At 47.7% G+C, this 14,990-nt stretch overlaps 1 long non-coding RNA gene across 1 annotated transcript; it reads left to right on the forward strand.

Annotated features, from left to right (window-relative positions):
* The first annotated feature begins 12,830 nt into the window (after positions 1 to 12,830).
* On the forward strand, positions 12,831 to 14,257 carry LOC125293275. Its single transcript, XR_007193348.1, has 3 exons — positions 12,831 to 13,070; positions 13,185 to 13,312; positions 14,177 to 14,257. It is a non-coding gene; the product is annotated as an uncharacterized LOC125293275 (long non-coding RNA).
* Positions 14,258 to 14,990: the final 733 nt, after the last annotated feature.

Consider the following 14,990-nt stretch of genomic DNA (forward strand, 5'->3'; position numbering starts at 1 on the left):
AGGAGGGGGGGCTTCGGGTCAGACTGGGCAGTGCCGGGCCTGTTTCCTCAGACGCAGGTGCCGTTGCGTTTACTGGAAACCCTCAGCGGCGGCCCAGGCATAGGGCCAAAAGCAAGCGAAAGCAAACACCAAGCACGGTAATGGAGCAACTGCTGTCTTCCCCCGAACGCCTCCGTCGCCCGGACTCGATTCGCCATTGCCTCTCCTCCTCCCCTCGGCCCCTATGGAGCAACAATAAAACCCTAATCCGCATTATTATCAGAGGGGTGCAGAAGGGGAGGAGGGATGGATGGGAGGAGAGATGGAGAGAGAAAGGAGGTAGGGAAGGGGAGGTTAAATGATAAAGCTCTCATTCCACTCAGCCTTCTCGGAAAAAAAGAGCTCTCTGCTTTCCCACAACAGCACACTTGACAGTCACACATACACGCTGCTGCTGTTGCTGCTGTTGGTTGGTTGATTGTCCAGCCCTGGGCACTCATGTGCCTCTGACACTTAACCACCAGTACCCCCGCCCCCCCGTCTGCCGCCACTTGTTACAGTCTGAGAAATTGGTGTCCTTTGAAGGGAAGCCGTCTTGGCCCCAAAAAATTCCCATCTGAAGTTGCGACTTTTCCTGTCTCACCGCACTGCCAGAGCCACAGATCCGAGACGGCCGTGAGAGCTCTGCTCTGCTCTCTTCTGCAAAAGCGGTGACTTTGAGACAGCGCTTACTGCCAGGGCCTAACCACTGCAAGCATCCTCCTTTCACTTTCAAACAAACTCGGTTTGCAGCCAGTGCAAGGGAAAAGGCGAAGGGGAAAAGAGCAGCGTTTGTAAGATTAAGGCTTTGAGGTGAACAGGTTCGTCCTCCTGTGACACAACAGGACAGCTTAATGTAATGCTCATTTTTTACATAATGCATGAATTTGATTGAATTTCTTGTGGATGCACCAAGCCACCCTGGGAGGCCCTCATGTCCAGTAAATAAGAGTTCATGTGGGCTCATGGAAAAGTCAATGTAATTTCACCATGTGGCACTCCTGTCTTCCCCTCTCTCTGCTCCCCGTCCGCAGCTGATCTGAGTCTAATCCCCTCAGCTCCATTTGTCATACAGTTCCTCAATTACGCCCTGATAACCTCAGCTGAGAGGACAGCGGAGGCGGATGCCTGTGTGTGTGTGTGTGTGTGTGTGTATGTGTGTGCATATATTGGTGTGTGTGTGTGTGTGTGCGTGTTGGGCGGGGGGGGGGGTATACACCAGTGAGGCTCCTTCCAGGACTCCATCTTAAGGAGGGGGGGCTTCGGGTCAGACTGGGCAGTGCCGGGCCTGTTTCCTCAGACGAGGTGCCGTTGCGTTTACTGGAAACCCTCAGCGAGCGTCCAGGCATAGGGCCAAAAAGCAAGCGAGCAAACACCAAGCACGGTAATGGAGCAACTGCTGTCTTCCCCGAACGCCTCCGTCGCCGACGCCTCGATCTCGCCATTGCTGCCTCTCCTCACTCCCCTCGTCCTATGGAGCAACAATAAAAACCCTAATCCGCATTATCAGAGGGGTGCGAGAAGGGGAGGAGGGGATGGATGGGAGGAGAGATGGAGAGAGAAAGGGAGGTAGGGAAGGGGAGGTTAAATGATAAAGCTCTCATTCCACTCAGCCTTCTCGGAAAAAAAGAGCTCTCTACTTTCCCACAACAGCACACTTGACAGTCACACATACACGCTGCTGCTGTTGCTGCTGTTGGTTGGTTGATTGTCCAGCCCTGGGCACTCATGTGCCTCTGACACTTAACCACCAGTACCCCCGCCCCCCCGTCTGCAGCCACTTGTTACAGTCTGAGAAATTGGTGTCCTTTGAAGGGAAACCAAATCTTGGCCCCAAAAATTCCCATCTGAAGTTCGCGACTTTTCCTGTCTCACCCGCACTGCCAGAGCCACAGATCGAGACGGCCGCGGAGGGGCTCTGCTCTGCTCTCTTCTGCAAAGCGGTGACTTTGAGACGGCGCTTACTGCCAGGGCCTAACCACTGCAAGCATCCTCCTTTCACTTTCAAACAAACTCGGTTTGCAGCCAGTGCAAGGGAAAAGGCTAAGGGGAAAAGCAGCGTTTGTAAGATTAAGGCTTTGAGGTGAACAGGTTCGTCCTCCTGTGACACAACAGGACAGCTTAATGTAATGCTCATTTTTTACATAATGCATGAATTTGATTGAATTTCTTGTGGATGCACCAAGCCACCCTGGGAGGCCCTCATGTCCAGTAAATAAGAGTTCATGTGGGCTCATGGAAAAGTCAATGTAATTTCACCATGTGGCACTCCTGTCTTCCCCTCTCTCTGCTCCCCGTCCGCAGCTGATCTGAGTCTAATCCCCTCAGCTCCATTCGTCATACAGTTCCTCAATTCACGCCTGATAACCTCAGCTGAGAGGGACACGGAGGCGGATGCCTGTGTGTGTGTGTGTGTGTGTGTGTATGTGTGTGCATATATTGGTGTGTGTGTGTGTGCGTGTTGGGCCGGGGGAGGGGAGGGGGTATACACCAGTGAGGCTCCTTCCAGGACTCCATCTTAAGGAGGGGGGCTTGGTCAGACTGGGCAGTGCGGGCCTGTTTCCTCAGGCAGGTGCCGTTGCGTTTTGGAAACCCTCAGCGGCGTCCAGGCAGGGCCAAAAAGCAAGCGAGCAAACACCAAGCACGGTAATGGAGCAACTGCTGTCTTCCCCGAACGCCTCATGTCGCCGGCCTCGATCTCGCCATTGCTGCCTCTCCTCACTCCCTATGTCCTATGGAGCAACAATAAAACCCTAATCCGCATTATCAGAGGGGTGCGAGAAGGGGAGGAGGGGATGGATGGGAGGAGAGATGGAGAGAGAAAGGGAGGTAGGGAAGGGGAGGGTTAAATGATAAAAGCTCTCATTCCACTCAGCCTTCTCGAAAAAAAAAAAAAGCTCTCTACTTTCCCACAACAGCACACTTGACAGTCACACATACACGCTGCTGCTGTTGCTGCTGTTGGTTGGTTGATTGTCCAGCCCTGGGCACTCATGTGCCTCTGACACTTAACGCTGGGGTGGGGATGCGGTGAGAGTAGGGGGTGCGGCTGTCGGATGTGGCAGCAGTGCTGCGGCGGAAGTGTGTGAGCGGAGCAGGGGTGGAGAGAGGCCTCTTCATGGCCTTTGTTGTGCACACTTCTGTGGCCTTGCCTATGTTTTTCTGTGTGTGCTTTAGACAAACAGAAACAAAGTGTGTGTGTGTGTGTGTGTTTGTTTGTGGGGGGGTTGGGGGTTGGGGGGGTTAGTGTGCATAAGTTGGGATGGTGAGTGTCTGTCCAGTGTTTATATATATGTACATATATATATATATATATAAATATGTGTGTTTGTTGGTGAAATATGCTAATATGCTGCACAGCCTCAGAGTCCCAGTTGCTGCCCTTCTTGCCAGCCTGAGAGTTGGAAACAGAGAGGGAGAGAGAGAGAGAGAGAGACTGAGAGAGAGAGAGAGAATATATGTGCATGTGTGTGCTTGGGTGTGTGCTGCATATGTACAGTTAGGAACAAAATTATTCAGACCCCTGGCAAATATTGATGTTGATTTTCTCTTGATATGTTTGTTCTGACTGAAAATGACACTGCCACGTGCTAAAGGTTGTAAGACAATGTAAAATGGAATAAAAAAAAGAAGAATTTTCATCTTTTTTTAACATTTTTATGAAAAATGGCGTGTGCAAAATTATTCATAGCCTTATGGTTCTTATAATACCTGGGTGTTTTTCAGACAATGGGACCTGGTGACCTTCTCAAAGTAAATGGTAACACTAAAACAAGGGGCTAAATTAAGATTTTTTTTTGAGGAAAATATTAGGCAGTCTGTCGATAAACCTGCCCCAATAGGCGGCATTGGACCATTAAGCCACACAGCGATCCAAAACATACAGCCAAACAAGGCAAGAAATGGTTACCAGAAAACAATATCAACATTTTAGAGTGGCCCAGCCAGAGTCCAGACTTCAATCCTTCAGTCATTGCAAATAATCATTCCTGCCTCAAAACCCGGATTGCTGCTAAAAAGGTGCAGTCTAGAATCATTGTGGAGACATGGAGAGGCTTGAAGAACCATTTTGAGAGCTGCTGTGAAAGCATTTTGAACTTGCCACTTTTCATATATAGTATTACTGTCAGTCCTGGGCCCTTAGAATCATCCAACCCCCCCCCCGATCCCAGCAGCTCCCCTGTTTTTACCACATTGCCTTACATCCTTTAGCCACGTGGCAGTGTCATTTTCAGTCAGAGCAAACATATTGGTCAAGAAAAAATCAACGTTAAATCAATATTTGCCAAAAGTATGAATAATTTTTAACTGTATACTGTATGTAGACTGCCTGACTGTGTGTGTGTGTGTGTGTGTGTGTGTGTGTGTGTGTGTGAGAGAATGTGTCAGAGCAGGGAGAGAGTAAGTGTTTCCCTCCCTGCTGTAAGCATGAGGCAGTGTCTCGCTGGCGCCTTGAGTCAGAGCTCAGTCAGTCAGTCCAGACACACACACACACACACACACACACACACACACACACACACACACACACTATATTCACATCGGGAATAAAAAAGAGAACAACAGAACAGCTCGGCGCGCTGTGATGAATGTGGGGCAGGGTGACCGAGACCAGACGCACTCTCAGACGGACTAAAACCGCTCCGCTGGATGGCTGTGATTTGTTGTGTGGGTACCCAACCACAAGCATTTCGCGCACAATTCCCTCGGTGCAAACAGGTTGTAAATGACGCTGACAATGAGGCCTGCCAAACACAGCATTCCTGGCCAAGCCATTAACTTCTGTGTTGTGTTTTCTCTTTTCTTCTTCGCCTCCGCTTTCTTCTCATTCTCATCTCTTTTTCCTTTCTTTCTTTCTTTCTTTCTTTCTTTCTTTCTTTCTTTCTTTTCCTCACAGACATGCATTTACTCACTCTCCATCTCTCTCTCTCTCTCTCCCTCCATCTCTGTCTTTCCACCAGTTTGTAATTAAGATCATGTGGAGCCTTTGATGTGCACGTCAGCATGGACTCAGAGTGCTTAAAAGGCACAGTAAAACTCAGCACCGCTCAGGGCAACCAGGGCTGCATGAACTCAGGAACCACAGACTTCACACAGGAAACCATGTGGGTCTGTCCACGCTGTAGTCAGTCACCCCCGTCCAGTCCGAACGCCAGGCCTGGGATAGTCATGTCTCATGTGTCATCCTCTAACCCCACACACACACAGACACACAAACACACACACACACACACACAGACACACGCACAGACACATACCCAAACACACACAACCACCAGTCCTGCGGAGAGGGAGAGTGTGGAAAAATCTGTCTGAGACCTCATATCATCTCATCTCATCTCGTCTGCATCTCCATCTGCGTGTGATTCAGACACCAGGAATCGCATTCCCCACTGCCTGTGGTCAGGAGGAACCGTGCTCTGGGGAGCCTGGTGGTGGAGTGGGAGGAGGAGGAGGAGGAGAAGGAGGAGGAGGGGGTGGGAGTGGCGGCAGGCGGCGTGCCGCAGGATTTGGCTCCCGTGCTGTAAACAGTGGTGGTGAGGGAGGCAGATGTGCTCCTGCTGAGTCTCCTCTCCGCTCCCTCTCACACACCACTATAGTCTGGGGCGCACTGACATCAGCCTACCTCCCAGGGGGAAAGACCTACGGTACGAACTTGACTGGCAGTATGGAAAGTCTGTGTGTGTCTGTGTGTCTGTGTGTGTGTGTGTGTGTGTGTGTGTGTGTGTGTGTGTGTGTGTGTGTGTGTGTGTGTGTGTGTGTGTGTGTGTGTGTGTGTCTGTGTGTGTGTGTGTGTGTGTGTGTGTGTGTGTGTGTGTGTCTGTGAGTGTCTGTGTCTATGTCTGTGACTGTGTGGGGGGTGTAGGGTGCGGTGCTGGATTTCATCAGAATGTGGGATAGCTATGCATTATACTCATCATTTACGCCACTGCTGTGACAAAAACAAATATTTCCCCCCCACGCCTGCTTCTTGGACCACGTGCAGCTGACTTGTGCAGTGGGTGTGGGAGTGGGAGCGAAAGCTGAGCTGGTGTGTGAGTGTGCGTGTGTGTGTGTGTGTGTGTGTGTGTGTGTGTGTGTGTGTGTGTGTGTGTGTGAGAGAGAGAGAGAAAGAGAGAGGGAAAGACAGTAACTCTGTTAACCCTCTCTTTCCTACCTGACACCCTTGCATTACCTCTGCATCGTGCTGCTAGACACTCAAATCTCATTAGCGAGCCATTGTTTGTTTACAATGATCGTCCACCTTGAGAGCGCCGTGTGTTACAACGCCGTGTGTTCAACCAGGCTGGGAAGAGGCCTGGCTAAGGTTCCCATTAACCTGTAATGCAGCCGTCAGAACGCTCAAAGCCGGATGCCACAAGGGCTTTCTCAGTCTCATATGTCTACATACCAAATTACCAGTGTAAGTCAATGAGCTCACTCTTCACAGGAGCCTTCGTGTTAAGGCCAGAAGTGCTCTGACCTAGTTTCCTGACACACAGCTTTTCTGTCTGTTGCTAACCAGAGCAGACAATAGCTGAACATGATTGAGTCGGAATAAGATTGACTGACAGGATAATATAATGTTGGACTATGCTTTTGACCCGTGAGTGGATGGATGGAATGGCTAAATGGAGTGCATGGCTACTGTCTGAACAGTACTTAGCGCTGCACTTCTGTGCCTTGTGCCTTCGTGCACACACAGGCAGAACTGAGGGTCTGTTAAAGCAACACAATGAAAAAATTGATGTCTATGCCCCTTTGTGTGAATATTCAACGGCATTTAGCGCTTAGCCGGGATCCAGTTAGTCAGAAAACAACTAAAAAGGGTCATGAGCCGACCTGATCAACAACGATACATCGATACATACAATATCAAGCACTCCGGGTGGGCATGGCAATGTCAGAGACTTCATTCTCCGTATTATATCTCAGTGTGGCATCAGAATGAGTCTGAAGCTGTTATTTTAAGGTAAAAGAACATTGTGTGGTTGTAAGGTACATTTGCATCTAAATCAGGTCCATCTGGCTCAAATGGAATTCAGGGAAGAGGGTGGATAATATGTGGTGCAGAATATGCAGTAAGGTTATATGAAGTGCACTAGGTGTGGTACTGAGTTATGAAACTAAAGCTGATGATACACTAACCAACTTTTTGAGCAATGTTGCTGGGCAATGTTCTTGGTATTATTGTTTGGGCACATTCCCTTTGACCAATTGTTTTTTTTTCTTTTCTGGAGAACTTTAATCAAGTAGGCAAATTTACACAATCCTCCAATCAGAACACAAAGAGTCAGCTATTTGGTTGTCTATCAACATTTCTCAGACAATTGCCCCATGTATCATCAGCATAATGCTGGTGAGTCAACTCTAATGAAGAAAAATGTGTATACTTGCATAACTCTATTTCTCCATACCCTACTATACCTGTAATAGCAGTCTTGTTATTTAATACTATACACCTTGTCTCTCTACATCAGTATGCATAGGCAAGCACAATCTGCATATGTCTGGGATGCATTATGGCATACTGCAGCTGGGTTTGCTTGCAATTAGCCTCTTGTTTCTCTAAAATGTGTCGACGACAGCCTTAAATGGAGAATGTGAATTGCTCGTGTGTAACATTAAACTCCTGCTAACCAGGCAGATTTCCATCCAAACGTGGCTCAGAGACGGAGCCGGATGCACTCTGCAGTTTGAATGGCGCTTGCCTCTCGTCATGAATACGATAGTACCAATCAGTGCGCATTTGGGCTCTTAATTAGCGACCATCCGACAAATCCGATAATTGCGTGATGAGAGCACGGTGACATGAGTGTGTCCCTGTCGTCGAGGAATGATTAGGAGGAGGTGGGTCTGTGTTAGATTTCATGTCAGGCTGCCAGTAGCAGAATCTCTGCGATTAGCCCATCCCACCACCCACCTCCCCCAGCCCCCACACACACACACACACACACACCTCCACCCCTCATTGTGGTCACTATCGCATTCAGGCAGGGATGGGGGTCTGTTCAGGCGCACCTACATCTGTGTCAGCTCCACCTCACTCAGGGGGCTTATCAGAGCAGTTATACGGCCCTGGCTGCGGTCCAGGGCCATAACATTAACGGGGGCGGCAGGAGAGAAGGATGTAAATGAAGGCGAAAGGGGGGTTTTAAGACCTTGTTAAAGGCAGCCATGTCAGCTGAAAATGCAGGTAACAAATACACACACAAACATACACACAAACTCACATGCACACACACCCACACACAGACAAACAAACCTGCTATCGTCAGATAAAAAAAATGTCTTCACTGCAGTTGGTATATATGTTCTCTGCATTTGGTATGACATTCTCTGCATTTTGTGATCACATTTTACCTGCCTGCTATAATGAACTGGCGGGCGAGTTATTGAGTGTTTGTGTGTGTGATCTACTTACAGTAGATCTTGACATCCTTAGGATGGGTAATATGCATAATATTTCCAGAATGTGTAGGATAATACAAAACATAAGCCTTGCTATAATGGAATGAAGCCTTTCTCAGTTAGCTGTAAGTATGATCTGAGACACCACCCTGAAACCAAACTCTGTGGAGGGGTTTTTAATGTCCTAGATTATTCTAATAAAAGCTGATTTTAAATTTTAAAAACCCTCGTGAGTGTCTGGTGTGTGTGTGTGTGTGTGTGTGTGTGTGTGTGTGTGTGTGTGTGTGTGTGTGTGTGTGTTGTTCCTAATGGTGAACATTATTTCCCTTATTACTCTGTGAGTCCTTAATCATGTTTATGAGGTCCTGTGCCTTATTCTGGTGCAGGATGATTAGCCGGTTTCCCTCCCCCCACCTCACAATTAGGCCCCATATAACCACACAATAACACACACACACACACACACACACACACACACACACACACACACACACAATAACACACACACACACACACACACACACACTCACACTAACTTCGGTCTCGCACCCTGCCAACCTCACAGCAGGATAGATGCATGCATACCAGCCAACCACCAAAACAAACACTGTCACAAATAAACACCTCAGAGGCTGCTCCACCCCTTCATCCCACCAGCACACTCACACATTCCAAACGCGGCTCAGACAACCACACACGACTGGGAAGAGAAGAGAACGCTCCTGTTCTGTCAAACTGATGTCCCCACCCAAGACAGAATCGCAAAAAACTATAGAACATCAATAAGAAAGGAGAGGTAGAGAGAGAAAGAGAGAGAGAGAGAGAGAGAAATTAAGATTCAGTGGATTTCTTTTTATAAGGGTCTTTGAGTTGGCCAAAAATGAAGCATAGCACTCTTTCTCCAGTATGTATGAGCTTTGTACAAATTCCCTATCAGAAATCGAAGAGATCCCTCTGCTGAAGGTTTATATGGAATGTGTGTGTGTGAAGGTTTATACAGAATGTGTGTGTGTGTGTGTGTGTGTGTGTGTGTGTGTGTGTTTGTGTGTTTGTGTGTGTGTCTTTGTGTCTGTGTCTTTGTGTGTGTGTGTGTGTGCGTGTCTTTGTGTGTGTGTGTATGTGCGTGTACATGTGTGTGTATGTGTCAAAGCTGTCAGATTCTGATGGAGATCACCATCATCATCATCACTCCCCCCGAACAGCAGCGAGAACAAAGAATCCTCCGGTCTGCTGTCGCAGGGCGAGGCCTTTGGCTGTGCACCAGCTGTGAAGGGCTGCACTGTCTGTCAGTGGAGTGACAGTGACCTCACTTTACCTCTCTGACCACTAAGTGCGGCAGCAGCAAAGAGTGTGACAGTGACAGCCAGCTTTTCAGGACACTGTCAGTGGCAACATAGGGAGAGAGGGAGAGATAGAGAGAGAAAACAAAGACAGATAGATAGAGCAAGTGAACGAGAGATAGAAAGAGATGCGAGTGACAGACAGAGTGAAAGACAACAGAGTTAGACAGAGATGAGATTGACAAATAGAAGAAGAAAAAAAACAGAGTTGAGTATGAGAGAGAGAGAGAGAGATAGAGCAAAAAGAGATAGAAAGAACGTAACTGATTGAATTTCTGGCAGAGGAGCACACCATGCTGCTTCTGCCAATTACCCAAAGCAGTGAGGTGCCTCGCTGTTCTCTCTCTCTCTCTCTCTCTCTCTGTCTCTCTCCTTCTCTCTGTCTTTCTCTTCTATCCTCTGCCTGCTGTTCGCCCGTTCGCCTCCTGCCACTCCCCGCCGCCACCACACCGCCGTCACTATTTACCCAGCCAACACCGCCCGCCGTCCCATCGAGTGCACATCAGAGCAGTCGAGGGGCCTCACTCGATTTCGCCGACACAAAAGCCAGCGCGTCAATGCGAGGGGTTCAGAGCAGGACAGCCTGCCTGCTACCTGGAGTAGGCTCCGGCGCCAGGGCTGGCCTCAGCCCCAGTTTAATCATTAAATGAGATCTAACGTGGGCGAGAAGAGTCTTTTCCTCAGCAATTCTCTTTCCGCTGAATGTTTCAAAGGGCAGCGTTTAGACGACAAGCTCAGAGTAGAATTGGGAAAGACGATGGGATTGCCGTCGGTTTTTCAGTGCGGATCATGGGAGGGAATATTCAAGGACTGCATGAGGAAAATGCCCCTGTATTTCATTTCATCAGAGTTAATCTCGTTTAAAGCATTGATATTATTGTGCGCCATTATCATTGTGTTTCAAAGCGTTGGGCTCTGGGCTATAATCCCTGTTAAAACATTTCTGAGGGGATGATATGATTTGAAGTCATCTTTGTGTCCCGTGTTTTTTGTTTCTTCTTCTCTTCCTGCAGAAAGGAAAACTGGGTTCAACTGAGGTCAGCTGCGGCCCTTGGGATTGTTTCCGTCGCGGTGACAGTACTGATGCATATTCATGGGTTTGTTTGTGGTTTGTAGGAAGTCGGATGAATGAATGCTTGGAGGGAGACAGAGAGAAAAATGAGAGAGAGAGAGAAACAAATAGAGGTTGTTTGAGGTTGTCTGGCTTTGTAAATCTCTTGGAACACGGGCATTGTTGCCGCTTACAACATACCAATGCAATTATTTGTCCTTTCAAAACAATGTAGCCCTCTGTGCAGTTTGTATCCTGGATAGATTCATTTAATAACAAACATACTGTATGGGTGAATGAATATGTGTGCATTTGGGAGGACATGTTTGCATTTCAGGGCAAGTGTGTATGTGCACATGCTTTTATGTATGTTTGTATGAGTCAAGGTGATGCACCCTGAGCGTACAGTAGGATCATATATCTTATCTGTGTGTGTGTGTGTGGTGCCAGAAACTCAAATGCCCATAGTTTCTAAGTATATATACTCTTTTGATCCTGTGAGGGAAATTTGGTCTCTGCATTTATCCCAATCCGTGAATTAGTGCAGCGCAATTAGTGAAACACACACAGAACACAGTGTACACACAGTGAGGTGAAGCACACACTAATCCCGGCGCAGTAAGCTGCCTGCATCAACAGCGGCGCTCAGGGAGCAGTGAGGGGTTAGGTGCCTTGCTCAAGGGCCTACTGGTCGGGGTTCGAACCGGCAACCCTGTGTTACAGGTCCGAAGTGCTAACCAGTAGGCCACGGCTGCCCCTCCAATATGCCCTGCCTTCTCCACATACCCTCCAATCCCACTGACCTGCTTGCCCGCCCACCCACTCGCCTGCCTGATTGTCTGCCTGATTGTCTGCCTGCTTGCCTGCCTGCCTGCCTGCCTCAGCCTCCTGTCTCTGCGTGCTGGCATCTGGCACTGGCGCTTCGTTGCAGGGGTCAAATTACCCATCGGTCCCCACAGCCAGTGCACAGATTGTCCCCGTCTTTTTGTCCCCCGCCTCCCGCCGTGCCTCCCTCCTCCCAACACCGCAACGAGAGGCAAAATTAAAATGCGCCCGAGTTTGTTTGTTGTCTGATTTGTTGCTGATTGCGAGCAAATGCCATCTGTACCCCTTGGAGATCAAAAGTTGCCCATCATTTATAATGTATGGCCTGTGTGCATGGTTGTGTGTGTGTGTGTGTGTGTGTGTGTGTGTGTGTGTGTGTGTGTGTGTGTGTGTGTGTGTGTGTGTGTGTGTGTGCGTGTGTGTGTGTGTGTGTGTGTTGTTTGTGTGTGTGTGAATGCCTTGACACTGATTTAAGTGTTTTCTGCTTGATGGTGGTGTGAGATGTCAGCCAGCCATTCTGCCAGGGAGGCAGTACCACGCCTCATGTGCCTCCTTGCAGACTCTGCAACCATGAAAACCAAAAAAAAGCATGCAGGTCTTCAACAAGAGCCTGACGTTTTACAAGTTTTACACCTTACTGCACCAGTGACCACTGCAAACAAAAAAGAATGTGTAGCCATAGCCACACATTAACCTTTTTACATTGGATTAATGTGTCCTGGGTGAACTGATGACAAGTGGTCAGCCGAGACGCATCGTGATTTATACATGTATTCCAGGTATACTGCCAGAGACGTTGGTGAGCAGTTTAGATTTTGCTATTGCTAACATCACATTCATTAGAACCCCAATTGTCTGAGACACATCCGAATACATTAGCGTTCACACTACATAGGTGGTCAACTGTGTCTCAGGCCACCAGTGATCGGATCACAATGCGTCTTGGTGATTGTTTACATTTGTATTTAGAACTGACCACTTTTGATCGGATCACCCAAGGCGGATTTTAAAAACAAATGTAAATTAGGTCGTTCTTTTTTAACATTTCATCAATAGTTCTCAGTTCCTTCTCCTGCGGCGGTACCTCTTTTGTAACAATAGCTTGGACCACATTCTCTTCAGTTCTCCATTCTCTGTCTCCTTAACTTCCTCTGGAGTGACTTCAGTTGCGTCAGCCAGTATTTTGATGTTATGGTTTTTACAGCATATCTGTTTGTGATTATGCATTGGGAATTAAACATATCCATTATAACCTATCAAATGAATATGCTCTTATTTAAGTCTTTTATTTCTTTTTTTGATCAGCAGATCCATGTGAAATAAAGGCAAAAACTCTTCAGCACAAATAAGGATAAAGGGATGTTGTCCATGTGATTTGTAGTTTCAGTTCACACCATAGCCCCATCATGTGTACATATCTGGCACACAATATTGCTGTCTTCCAGGTAATAATTCCTCTTTTAAATTAACTGATTCTAATGCAGTATGGTCATAGTATAGCTGCAGTGTAAGTGATGATGAATGTGGAGTGGACTCTTTAACGTTGTGGCTATGTGCAGATGGTGTGAGCAGTGAGACTCAGGAGGCACGGATGGAAATGGAAGCGCGGGCACAGTTAGATAAACAGCAACACTGCAGGGAATCAGTCTCACCTGGCCACCTGATGCACGGCTTCCTGGAAATTACTGTAAGTATGCACAGTGGGTAGTGATGTGTGTGTGTGTGTGCGTGTGTGTGTCTTTGTGCCTGTGTTTTTATGTGTATATGTGCATGCATAATGAAAAGATTGTGTGTGTGTGAGTATCAGTTTAGACATAGGTTAGTGTGCTTCTGTGTGTGTGTGTGTGTGTGTGTGTGTGTGTGTGTGTGTGCGTGTGTGCTTGCGTGCTTGCGTGCTTGTGTGAGTGTGTTTGTCTGCTAAAGGGCATGGGGGATGGAGGCAGATGAGATGCCCCAGGTGACTGCTGCTCTCTAGAAACGTAAGGTTCAGGGGAAAGAGAATAGCGTGTGTGTGTGTGTGTGTGTGTGTGTGTTTGTGTGTATGTGAGAGAGAGGGAGAGGGCTGTTTCAACAAGAAAGCTGGAGCAGCTGCTGCACCTCTGAGATTCACATGCACATGCAAACATACAGTACATACATACCAAACCCACACAAGTCCACCCACACACCACATGCATGCACATGCACACAAACATGACACCACATGGATGCACTGACACCTGCACACTCAGCGGTACACTATTATAAATCTGTACACATAACCACATGCACACACACATTTGAGACAGTACGGCAGCTGTGCATATCACTGAGAAGTATCCACCCTTTGCACACACACACGTATGCATACACACGCACACACACACACACACACACACACACACACACACACCGATGTGTACACACGTCCACACCACATGCATACCCCTAATCCCATCAGAAAAGAAGACGCAAGAAGACCGGTGCTAAAGGCCAGTGTGAGTTTCACTGAGCCCCTCAAGCTACATATGGCTGCGACTAACCTTCTCCTTTTCCCCATGCTCCGCACCAGCCACCCCACACCACACCACCGCCCTGCTCTAACTGATCAAGATGAAGGGAGGCCCGTCAGCAATCCTCCACCCTCATCCATCAAAAGCAGCCGTCCCTCCCGTCTCCACTGCTCTCTGTCCCCCAGGCCGAAGTGCTCATCTGCAGCAGCGGGTCGGTCCACCCAAGAGTCCCTGGGTGACATCCAGCACCTGCGTGGAGGCCTGTAATCCTGCTTTGCCTAATCTGGCATCATCATCATCATCATCTGATCCCATCACGACTCCCTGCGGAGACCAGACGGCTCCAGATTGTATTAAAAAAAGAGAAGAAAATTGTTATATCATGGCATGTGTTTTGACCAATTCACTTTAAAGAACATTGGCAGTGCATTGTACATATGCACTCTAAAAAGCGATGTGTTAAAAACGTGTGTGCTCAGGGACAATACATCCCTGTCGGACAATACATGCAATCAGTTTTAACACACAATTGTACCTAACACGCAATGTGGAATTTTGACACAGCCCATTGTGGATGTGTATACCAAACATGCATCTCTGTCTCTTACGTTAATGCTAAATGTGTGCCATGTGTGTTATGTGCACATATGTATGTCTGTATACTACACATATGGTTGTAAGGGTCCATGATCAGACATGGGCAGTATTTTTATTATATGTATTTTAAAAACGTATTTTACTTTAGCGTATTTTGTAATTTTTATTTTGCAGGATTGGAATAAATTTAAAATACTTAAATACTTAAGAAAAATCTGTCATTTTTTCTCTAATAAGCCAAAAGTTCATCACTCAGTTAAATATACCTTTGTACCC

The sequence above is a fragment of the Alosa alosa genome, chromosome 4 (genome assembly GCF_017589495.1).
Source record: "Alosa alosa isolate M-15738 ecotype Scorff River chromosome 4, AALO_Geno_1.1, whole genome shotgun sequence".
Lineage (NCBI taxonomy): Eukaryota > Metazoa > Chordata > Actinopteri > Clupeiformes > Clupeidae > Alosa > Alosa alosa.